Raw genomic sequence first — 12,481 nt, forward strand, 5'->3', positions numbered from 1 at the left:
TGTGCATGTTGCTGGATACATACGTATTAGACAATTGCCTTGAGACATAGATTGTGTACAGTGGTCTCCTTTAAAAGTGCAGCGTACTGCAGCACGCTTGCGCGGTGCCGCAGAATTCTATGGCAACCACTGGTACTATTAGTGCTATTTTACCACAGAGGCATCTTTAATTCCTCTCGGAGGACTGAGCCCTAGGACGATGCCTCAGGACTACCTGGCTGATGACTCCTTGCGGTACCCAGCCACCTGTCGTGCTGCTGCTCCAGTTTAACTGTTCAGCTTGCGCTATGGAACCTGACCTGTTCACCAGACGTGCTACCTGTCCCAGACCTGCGTTTTCACTCTCTAGAGACAGCAGGAGGGTAGAGATACTCTGAATCGGCTATGAAAAGCCAACTGAAATTACTCCTGAGGCTGACCTGTTGCACCCTCTACAACCACTGTCATTTATTATTATTTGACCTGTTGATCATCTATGAACATTTGAACATCTTGTCATGTTGTGTTAATGGATTTTTGGTTCCAAACGCCATGTCTTTGTGAGACGCAAAGTAGGTGAACAGATCTCCGCAATTGTGGTTCCCACCGTGAAGCATGGATAAGGAGATTATGGTGTGGGTGTGCTTTGCTGGTGACAGTCAGTGATTTATTTAGAATTCAAGACGCACTTAACCAGCATGGCTACCACAGCATTATGCAGCAATATGCCATCCCATCTGGTTTTGGCTTAGTCCCACTATCATTTGTTTCTCAACAGGACAATGAACCAACACACCTCCAGGCTGTGTAAGTCCCATCTGACCAAGAAGGAGAGTGATGGAGTGCTGCATCAGATGACCTGGCCTCCACAATCACCCAACCTCAACCCAATTGAGATGGTTTGGGATGAGTTGGACCTCAGAGTAAAGGAAAAGCAGCCAACAAGTGCTCAACTTATGTGTGAACTCCTTCAAGATTGTTGGGAAGCCATTCCAGGTGAAGCTGGTTGAGAGTGCCAAGTGTGCTAAAACATTTTTTTGGTCACTACATGATTCCATGTGTGCATAATTATGTCTTCACCATTATTCTACAATGTAGAAAATAGTAAAAATGAAGAAAATAACTTGAATGAGTAGGTGTCAACTTTTTTGACGTSTGTGTTACACAGACAAGCTACTTAATTGTATTGTGATCACTTATTTGACACGTTTCYTACCTTCTCTCATTCCCTCTCCCTCTCTCCATCTTTCTTCCTATACCTGTTTTTATTTTTCTCCTCCCCCCAGGACCTGAACAAGAAGCAGACCCAGAGGGACCTGGAGTGTGCCATGCTGCTGAGGCACCACGAGTCCACCCAGGAGCTGGAGTTCCGTCAGCTGGGGGCGGTGCAGCGTACGCGGGCTGACCTGATCCGCACGCAGCACCAGACGGAGCTCACCAACCAGATGGAGTACAACAAGAGGAGGGAGCAGGAGCTCCGGCAGAAACACACCGTGGAGGTCCGCCAGCAGCCCAAGAGCCTCAAGGTAAGGCTCCTCCTCCCTCACTCCCCCCTCTCTCCTTTCTTCCCTCACGTCCGCCCCTCCTTTCTTCCTCAGTCAGCCCCTCCGTTTCTCTGCCTACGTCCGCCTCCTTTTTCTCACGTCCGCCCCTCCTTTCTTCCTCACGTCCGCCTCCTCCTTTCTTCCCTCACGTCCGCCCTCCTTTCTTCCCTCACGTCCGCCCCTCCTTTCTTCCTCAACGTCCGCCCTCCTTTCTTCCCGTCACGTCCGCCTCCTTTCTTCCTCAACGTCCGCCCCTCCTTTCCCTTCCTCACTCCCTCCTTCCCTTACCTCACTCTCCCTTCCCCCGCTCTCCCTCTTCCCTCACTCCTCTCACTTCTTCCCAGTCCAAGGAGCTCCAGATCAAGCGTCAGTTCCAGAACACTTGTAAGATCCAGACACGTCAGTACAAGGCTCTGAGGAAACCACCTGTTTGGAGAGCACTCCCAAGGCCGACCACAAGGCGGTGCTCAAGAGGCTGAAGGAGGAGCAGACCAGGAAACTGGCCATCCTGGCAGAGCAGTATTGACCACTCCATCAACGACATGCCTGTCACCACAGGCTGTGAGTAAGGCAAGGCCTACGTGCACGCTCTTCTACACCTGACAACTACAAAGACATATACTACAGAACAACTACCACACAGTTGAAGAGACAACCACACAAAGACACGCACACACTGCAGATCAATCAACCTGCCACTACATATTAAACCAGCTACACCAAAAATGTATACCAACATATTTCAGTTCATCAAACACCTAGAACGTCCATGCTAAGCTCTAGAACTACTAAAATTACAAATTAGGACTACAAATACCACATTTTGAGTGGTAGACTTCCCCAAACTGTCCATTTAGACCAGGGTGTGCTCTACTGACGTCCAGCCCTTCCCCTCTTCCTCCTTTAGTTGCGATTGGACGAGACCCAGGAAGCAGAATACCAGGTGCTGCGAATGCAGCTGCAGCAGGAGTTGGAGCTGCTGAACGCTTACCAGAGCAAGATCAAGATCCACACAGACTCCCAGCATGAGAGAGAGGCCAATGACCTGGAGCAAAGGGTGTCCATCCGCAGGGCCCTGCTGGAACAGCGGGTGAGAGATGGGTGGAGGGGTGTCTGAACGGATTGTGTGTGTTGGGGGGGGGGTTGCGTGTGCGCAAGAGAATATGTACAATATACATGACACCAAAAAGGATAGGCCACTTAAAAAATTATTGGGACACAACCAGTTTGACGTCTTATTGCTCTCTTGCTCCCTCTCTTAGATTGAGGAAGAGATGCTGTCTCTGCAGAACGAGCGTTCAGAGCGTATCCGTACTCTACTGGAGCGCCAGGCTCGGGAGATCGAGGCTTTTGACTCGGAGAGCATGCGTCTTGGCTTCAGCAACATGGCGCTGACTGGCATCCCCGCCGAGGCCTTCAACCAGGGCTACCCCAGCCCCTCCTCTGGCCCCGGGGGCTGGCCCTCCCGCCCTGTCCCTCGCTCCGGGAGCCACTGGAGCCATGGTGTGCAGAACTCGGTGGTGCCCCCTTCGTGGCGTAGCCAGAACAGCTGCAGCGGTGGAGGGTTCAGCCGTGCCGAGTCGATCACTTCGTCTCACGGCCTGGGGAGGGATAGTGAGATGAACATGAGTGGTAGAGGCCACTCCTCCAACTCCTCATCTTCCTCCTCATCCTCCCACCATCATCACCATCACCAGCAGCAGCAACAACACTACCTCCCCCAGCACAACCACCACCAGAGCACGCCACACCTGTACCGAGAGAGCCGCGAGCGCGAGGACCGTGAGAGGGACAGGGAGAGAGAGTGGGGAGGTGGGGGGGGAGGAGGACACCACCACCACCACCACCACCATGGAGGAGGAGTTCATCACCACCACCTCTCCCAACACGCCTCAGCCCAGTCCCTCGCTCTCCTGCCACCTCCGCCTCCCCCACCACCCATCTCCCTCTACTCTTCCTCCCCGCCCTCCTCCTCCTCCTCCTCGTCTTCCCAGGGAGGGGGATACGGGGGTTTGGTGGCCAGGGGCCCCAGCCTGATGGCCCTGAGGAACAGCCCCCAGCCCCTGAGGAGGACGGCCTCAGGGGGGCCCGGCGGGGCAGGGGGGGGCGAGGGGGGTCTGAGCCGGAGCACCTCGGTCACCTCGCACATCTCCAATGGATCCCACCTCTCCTACTCTTAAAGGGGAAGGGTAACGATAGGCTCCACCCCTCAGTCTTAAAGGGGACTGGTAGTAAGAGAACAAACCAAGCCTGCCCCTTCTCTGAGGCTGCGTCTGAAACGACACCCTAACCCTCGTATTGGGAATAGGGTGTAGTTTGAGATATGCCATGCAGTGAGTAGTGTGTGTGTGTGGGCGGGCGGGGGGGTTGAATGTCCCTGCTCTCTCTTCTGCAAGAGTGTTTGTTCATGGAGGGGGTGGTGCTAACAGGTTTACCACCACAAAGGGTGGAGCCAAAGCAAGTCCACGGTTCCTATTGTTCAAGGGGATTATTTTTATTGGAAGAGGTCATCTCTCACAAATTCAGGGGAGGGGTTTAGATGAGGGAGGGGGTGGGGCTATTAACAATATGGTCCGACTGGCCTGGCCACCAGTAGAGGTCAGTTGAGCAGACTAGCTGCTTAGAGTAGACAGACACCATAGAGTATTATGTCTGCACAGACAGATGGAAGGGATACAAGTGGGAGGAAAGGGGAGTTTTAACAGCAATTTCTCTGCTGACATCAAACTGAGAGAAATGAATGGATGTGGCGATACTGCTCTATTTGAAAGAGGGTGCTATAAAATACAATGTAAACTATGTAAATAACGCAGAAACTAACACGTGAAGCATACTAGTTAATGATGGGTCATATACTGTCCATTTGTGGTGAAGCAAGGAGCTGAACCTCGGGAGGCAACTACAGAAAGTTGKTTTTTTTTGGTAATAGGATTTTCAAATTGATGACAAATGTAACACTGCCATCCGGTGGCTCGGCTGACCCAAGACAACTCTGCCACTGCCGAGCAATAATTTCCCTGTGAACATTCTGAAAGTGGGTGTGTGTGTACAGCGCTGAATGCTCGCTTAGTTTTTTCACGCTTGACCCATTCCTGGACACACAGCCTGGTAGGTGTGTGTAATGTACATGTGCATAAAGCAGTTATTACAGTTCAATGCATGAAAGTGATGTACAGAAAGCATTTGTATTCATACATGTTTATAGAAATGCATATAAGTATATAATACCTGTCAGAAGTTTGACAGTAAAATTGGAGATTGTTCACTGTTCAACATCTTTGTCCTACATTGTACTTAGTGTACATAAAAGCACTAACTCTGAAACGCTGGTAGAGTAATAATAATGATACTTTTGCCATGTGAATAGAAATTGGAAAATAGTTTTGAGGGAAAATAGATATGTTTGCTATTATTATTGTTATTATTACTACTAGAGCAGTTGTTTGTTGTACACACTAATTTTGTTTAAAGAAAACATTTTTTAAAATGTTTTAATTGCCAATTTTGACCACTAGGTGGGGAGTAAGAGCAATGTTACTGTTATGGAGCGCTATGGGGGGGAAATTCATTGTTTTTATTATTTTTTAAAGAGAAGAAAAAACACTACCTTTCCCCAAGCATTCCCTCTGGTCTCAGGGTCGGAGTCTACTGGGCAGTGCATTACCACAAAAGGTTGTAGTGTTATAGAACCAGTATTAAATGTGGACGGGGCCGTTCATGTTTTTAGCTGTATGTGTCAATATATTGAATTCTAGATCTACCATACAGTGTCTCCTAAAGTCAGCCTCTGTAATCCAGCACGTTTTGTGCCATATTGTACCTCTCTTCTTGTGGTTCATGTTGATACGGACCAGCCAAGCTTGTTGATTGTACACTACATTACTTATCCTATACACTACTACACCCCACCAAAAATACTCTGAATTTGTTGGTTTAATTTATTTGGTCTTTAAAAAATATATAAACAGCCAAAAACAAGGAAGTGCATACATTATAAATAACTTGAATATTACATTGTCGTTTCTTAACTTCCAGAAAGGAAGGCGGGAGTTATTTCTGGATAGAATTGGATTGAAGCTAAGTGTCGCCACTTATGCTTTCACCTTACCACTCATCAGTAGTCAAGTAAAAGAAAGGAATGAGCCATTTTTAAAGTATTCTAACCGAGCCCATGTGTAGAAGAATCATCTACCATTGGCTCCTAAACTCACACTGCCAACTCTGAACAGCACCAACATTACAACAAAATGGTGGGGTGGGAAACATTGGTTCTCCAGTGGTGCATTTCGATACTCTAACCTCTAAGTTACCTCGACACGTCTGGGGTCGTTTACTTCAGTTTACACGTTGTTCACGACGGAACATGCTGGATTCGTTTTCAGAGGCTGTGATTTTTAGACTAGGGCATGAAGACCGAGCTGATGGGACAGAATGTGATGTCGCTGTCCATATGCTGATATACGCTTAGGGGTGGGTCTCAATAGTCAAAAGTAGTTCATTTTCCTTGTTTCATCCCCTTTACCGGGCATATAGGAAACACAGCACAGGTGAAAGGACTTTGGTGGAAATTCACTTTAACCTGTCCTTTCACATCGTTGCAAACGGAGAGATGAGGGAGGGACTCATAAGACTATTGAGATACAACTCAGTTGGTGGGGCGGGGATGAGCGAGAATCTGATAGAAAGAGGAGTGGATGTGTGTGGTGGGATATAGAACTGTTGTACAKKGAGGCCAAGTTACGTTCAGGTTCAATACAAAGTGGAGCGGCGGTCTGCTACAGAATTTGTTGTACAGAAACACAAGTCATTTTGAAAAATAAAAAAAGGAAAAGTGACTTCCTGATGCTGTCTTCATTTGTACCTACTTGGTTGGATTGTGTGTCAGTTCAAAGGAATGCCCACAAACTACATTAGTTGGTGTAACTAACCATGAAAGATGTAAGGTAAAGATGACATTTTGTGCATCCTTTTTAAAAGGAAATTYACTTGGGGAAAACCACTCCAGGGCCCGTAGAGGTGCTGATCTAGAATCAAGTCCTCCCTGTCCATGTAATCTTATTTGTTATGATCTAAGCGGTGTAACTGATCCTAGATCAGCACTCCTATAAGATATTTGAGAGTTGATAGTGGAGTTTGTTTGCAGGGATTGATGTTTGTACTCATTTGTGTGCCTTTGCGTGCTAGGCTAATTACACTGAACAAAAATACAAACGCAACATGTAAAGTGTTGGTTTCATGAGCTGAAATAAACAATCCCAGAAATGTTCCAGACGCACAAAAAAAGCTTCTCATTTTATGCACACATTAGTTCACATCTCTATTAGTGAGCATTTCTCCTTTGCCAAGATAATCCATCCACCTGACAGATGTGGCATATCAAGGTGGTTAAACAGCATGATCATTACACAGGTGCACCTTGTGCTGTGGACAATAAAAGGCCACTTTAAAATGTGCAGTTTTGWCATACACCACAATGCCACAGATGTCTCAAGTTTTGAGGGAGCGTGCAATTGGCATGCTGACTGAAGGAATGTCCACCAGAGCTGTTGCCAGACAATTCAATGTTCATTTCTCTACCATAAAGTATTCASGCCTCCTKACTTTTTCCACATTTTGTTAAATTACAGCTTTATTCTACAATGGATAAAATAAAAATCCTCATCAATCTACACATAAAAGCCCATAATGACAAAGTGAAAACAGGTTAAAAAAAAATATTATACTACCGTTCAAAAGTTTGGGGTCTCTTAGAAATTCACATTTTTTGTCCGTTTAAAATTACATAAAATTGATCAGAAATGCAGTGTAAACATTGACAATGTTGAAAATGACTACTGTAGCTGGGAACGGCAGATTTTTCTTTATGGAATATCTACATAGGCGTACAGAGGCCCATTATCAGCAACCATCACTCCTGTGTTCCAATGGCACATTGTGTTAGCTAATCCATGTTTATTATTTTAAAAGGCTAATTGATCATTAGAAAACCCTTTTGCAATTATGTTAGCACAGCTGAAAACTGTTCTGATTAAAGAAGCAATAAAACTGGCCTTCTTTAGACTAGTTGAGTATCTGGAGCATTAGCATTTTGGGGTTTGATTACAGGCTCAAAATGGCCAGAAACAAAGACTTTCTTCTGAAACTTGTCAGACTATTCTTGTTTTGAGAAATGAAGGCTATTCAATGTGAGAAATTGGCTAGAAACTGAAGATCTCGTACAACGCTGTGTACTACTCCCTTCACAGAACAGCGCAAACTGTCTCTAACCAGAATAGAAAGATTGGGAGGTCCCGGTGCACAACTGTGCAAGAGGACAAGTACATTAGTGTCTAGTTTGAGAAACAGACGCCTCACAAGGCCTCAACTGGCAGCTTCATTAAATAGTACCCGCAAAACACCAGTCTCAACGTCAACAGCAAAGAGGCGACTCCAGGATGCTGGCTTTCTAGGCAGAGTTCCTGTCCAGTGTCTGTGTTCTTTTKCCCATCTTAATCTTTTTTTTTATAGGCCAGTCTAAGATATGGCTTTTTCTTTGCAACTCTGCTTAGAAGGCCATCATCCCGGAGTCACCTCTTCACTGTTGACGTTGAGACTGGTGTCAACTCCCCAAATGCAGGTGTGCCAAGCTTGTAGCTTCATACCCAAGAAGAATCTAGGCTGTAATCGCTGCTAAWTGTGTTTCAACAAAGTACTGAGTAAAGGGTCTGAATACTTACGTAAATGTGATTTTTCTGTTTTTTATTTTTAATACACTTGCAAACATTTCTAAAAATCTGTTTTTGCTTTGTTATTGTGTGTAGATTAATGAGGGGGAAAATAAAGCTGTAACAACAAAATGTGRAAAAAGTCAAGGTCTGAATACTTTCCAAATGCACTGTAAGCTGTCTCCAATGTCATTTTAGAGAATTTGGTAGTACATCCAACCAGCCTCGCAACCGCAGACCACGTGTAACCACACCAGCCCAGGACCTCCACCTCCTCCTTATTGGCTGGGCCTGGCTGCCAAGTGGGTGGGCAAATGCCCTCCAAGGCCCACCCATGGCTGCACCCCTGCCCAGTCATGTGAAATCCATACATTAGGGCCTAATGGATTTATTTAAATTGACTGATATCCTTATATGAATTAACTCAGTAAAATCTTTGAAATGGTTGCATGTTGTGTTTATTATTTTGTTCAGTAGATCTGACATCGAAAACTTTAACGTAGCCAAGGAGTGTTGAATATAAAATTCCATTTCAAGTTTGGTCCCTATTCAGTTTGAAATGTCAAGCAGGCAAAATGTTTTACTAAACTAAACGAACTTCACCGAAATGTTGGTATCCAGCAGTGGAGACTTGAGGGGAGGAATGCTCATAATAATGGCCGGAATGGAATGGTATCAACAAACAAAAGAATGGGGGGGGTACTGGGGTTCATGTGTTTGATATCATTCCATTCACTCTATTCCCGCCATTACACTCCATTTAAGCCATTATGAGCCGTCCTCCTCTCAGCAGCCTCCACTGGTATCCAGTTTAATGTATTGATCACTTCAACTAGGCTGGATGTGTTTATTCATAAAGTATTATCACAAGTTATAACAATAATTCCAGTAAATGCATTATAATTGTGTAATATAGCTTTATAATTTCATCTTTGGTCTCTGTCTAGACATGGCTTCCTGCAGCAGTCTGCTGTCTGAAGAGCAGTTCCAGTGCTCTATCTATGGACGTGTTCACTGAGCCAGTCACCACAACTTCTGCAAGACCTGCATCAGAAAGTACTGGGATAGCAATTACATATGCCAGTGTCCACTGTGTAAAATTACTTTTGATAGGAGACCAGGTCTGTGTTGATACTTTTATTTCAGGAAATCAGTTTAAGGGAAAGCTACCAGCAGCCCAGGCCAGCACCCTATTAAGTCTGGAGAAGTGGCCTGTGATGTCTGCACTGGGACAAAGCGCAAGGCACTTCTTTCTTTCCTGGTGTGTCTAACCTCTTTCTGTGAGACTCACCTCTGCAGCCTCAGCCCTGAAGAGACACATGCTGATCGACCCCATGGAGAGCCTGGATGACAGGATGTGTAAGAAGCATGACAGACTCCTGGAGATGTTCTGTAGGCATATGTGAGTCAGTTCTGCACTGAGACACACTACAAGGCTCAACACACCGTCCCTCTAGGAAAWGTATGGAGAAAGGAGGGCTCAGCTGGAAGCACAGGTGCAGAAGATGATCCAGGAGCGACAGCTGAAGGTTGAGGAGCTCAAACACTCTGTAGAGCTCAGCAACAGAGACACAGAACTATAATGGCGCCGGAGAGGATGGCTGCCATTTTATTGGCTTTTAACAACCGTGCTATTTTGTTAGTTTTTTCGCATTGTTTGTAACTTATTTTGTACATAATGTTGCTGCTACCGTCTCTTGACCGAAAAGAGCTTCTGGACATCAGAACAGCGATTACTCACCTTGAATTGGACTAAGAATTTTTCTTTAACGAGTCGAGAGGGATTTATTCCAAACACCTGAACAGGCCCTCATCCCCGTCATTCGCAGGTGAACGAGACGGCGATTTCGCAGAAGGAGATCGGGGTGCCTTGTGAGGATCAGGCGACGAGTGGCTAATCTGCCTTTGCCATCCGTGCTATTAGCCAACRTACAATCGCTGGAAAATAAATTGGATGAACTAAAAGCAAGTATATCCTACCAACGGGACATTTAAAAACTGTAATATCTTATGTTTCACAGAGTCGTGGCTGAACGATGACATGAATAACATACAGCTGGCGGGTTACACACTATCGGAAGGATAGAACAGCAGCCTCTGGTAATACAAGGGGTGGCGGCTATGTATATTTGTCAACAACAGCTGGTGCACGATATCTAAGCAAGTCTCGAGGTTTTGCTCGCCTGAGGTAGTCTCACGAAAAGCTGTAGACCACAGTATCTACCTAGAGAGTTTTCATCTGTATTTTTCGTAGCTGTCTACATACCACCACAGACCGATGCTGGCACTAAGACCGCACTCAATGAGCTGTATACCGCCATAARAAAACAGGAAAACGCTCATCCAGAGGAGGAGCTCCTAGTGGCCGGGGACTTTAATGCAGGGAAACTTAAATCCATTTGACCTCATGTTAAATGTGCAACCAAAGGGAAAAAAACTCTAGGCCACCTTTACTCCACACGCAGACACATACAAAGCTCTCCTCTGCCCTCCATTTGGCAAATCTGACCATAATTTTATCCTCCTGATTCCTGCTTACAAGCAAAAATTAAAGCAGGAAGCACAGTGATCGGCAAAAAAGTGATCAGATGAAGTAAATGCTAAAACTACAGGACTGTTTTGCTAGCACAGACTGGAATATGTTCGGTATTTTTGGATGGCATTGAGGGAGTATACCACTCAGTCACTGGTTTCATCAATAAGTGCATAGATGTCGTCGTCCCCAGTGATGTACGTACATACCCAACCAGAAGCCATGGATTACAGGCAACATCCGCACTGAGCTAAAGGGTAGAGCTGCCGCTTTCAAGAGGGGGACTTCTAACCCGGAAGCTTATAAGAAATCCCGCTATGCCTCCGAAAAACCATAAACAAGCAAAGAGTCAATACAGGCATAAGATCAAAATCGTACCACACCGGCTCCGACGCTCGTTGATGTGGTAGGGCTTGCAAACTATTATAGACTACAAAGGGAAGCACAGCCGAGAGTTGCCCAGTGACAAGAGCCTACCAGACGAGCTAAATAAACTTCTATGCTCACTTTGAGGCAAGTAACACTGAAACATGCATGAGAGCATCAGCTGTTCCAGACTGTGTGATCACACTCGCTGCAGGGGATGTGAGCAAGACCTTTAAACAGGTCAACATTCACAAGGCCTCAGAGCCAGACGGATTACCAGGTCGGGTACTCTGAGCATGTGCTGACCAACTGGCAAGTGTCTTCACTGACATTTTCAACCTTTGCCTGTCTGAGWCTGTAATACCAACATGTTTCAAGCAGACCATCAAAGTCCCTGTGCCCAAGAACACTAAGGYAACCTGCCTAAATGACTACCGACCCGTAGCACTCACATCTGTAGCCATGAAGTGCTTTGAAAGGCTGGTCATGGCTCACATCAACACCATTATCCCAGTAACCCTAGACCCACTCCAATTTGCATACCACCCCAACAGATTCACAGATGATGCAATCTCTATTGCACTCCACACCTGGACAAAGGGAACACCTATGTGAGAATGCTATTCATTGACTACAGCTTAGCGTTCAACACCATAGTGCCCTCAAAGCTCATCACTAAGCTAAKGACCCTGGKACTAAACACCTCCCTCTGCAACTGGATCCTGGACTTCTTGACGKGCTCGCCCCCTTGTTCACTCATGACTGCACGGCCAGGCACGACTCCAACATCATYATTGTTTGCCGATGACACAACAATGGTAGGCCTGATCAACGMCAAGACAGCCTATAGGGAGGAGGTCAGAGATCTGACCGTGTGGTGCAAGGACAACAACCTCTCCCTCAACGTGACAAAGGAGATGATTGTGGACTACAGGAAAAGGAGAACCGAGCACGCCCCCATTCTCATCGACRGGCTGTAGTGGAGCAGGTTGAAAGCTTCAAGCTCCTTGGTGTCCACATCACCAACAAACTAACATAGTCCAAGCACACCAACACAGTCGTGAAGAGGGCATGACACAACCTATTCCTCCTCAGGAGACTGGAAAGATTTGGCATGGGTCCTCAGATCCTCAAAAGGTTCTACAGCTGCACCATCAAGAGCATCCTGACGGGTTGCATCACTGCCTGGTATGGCAAATGCTCGGCCTCCGACCGCAAGGCACTACAGAGGGTAGTGCGTACGGCCCAGTACATCACCGGGGCCAAGCTTCCTGCCATCCAGGACCTTTATACCAGGCCAGTACGTCGCAACTGGCCTCATAACCGCAAACACATTGTATGGCGTTGTGTACAGA

General features: G+C 46.3%; 1 pseudogene; it reads left to right on the forward strand.

Moving 5' to 3' along the window:
* Window positions 1–6,787, forward strand: part of LOC111971250 (serine/threonine-protein kinase TAO2-like) — a 41,565-nt pseudogene extending 34,778 nt beyond the window's left edge.
* Window positions 6,788–12,481: the final 5,694 nt, after the last annotated feature.

Source organism: Salvelinus sp. IW2-2015, linkage group LG13 (genome assembly GCF_002910315.2).
Source record: "Salvelinus sp. IW2-2015 linkage group LG13, ASM291031v2, whole genome shotgun sequence".
NCBI lineage: Eukaryota > Metazoa > Chordata > Actinopteri > Salmoniformes > Salmonidae > Salvelinus > Salvelinus sp. IW2-2015.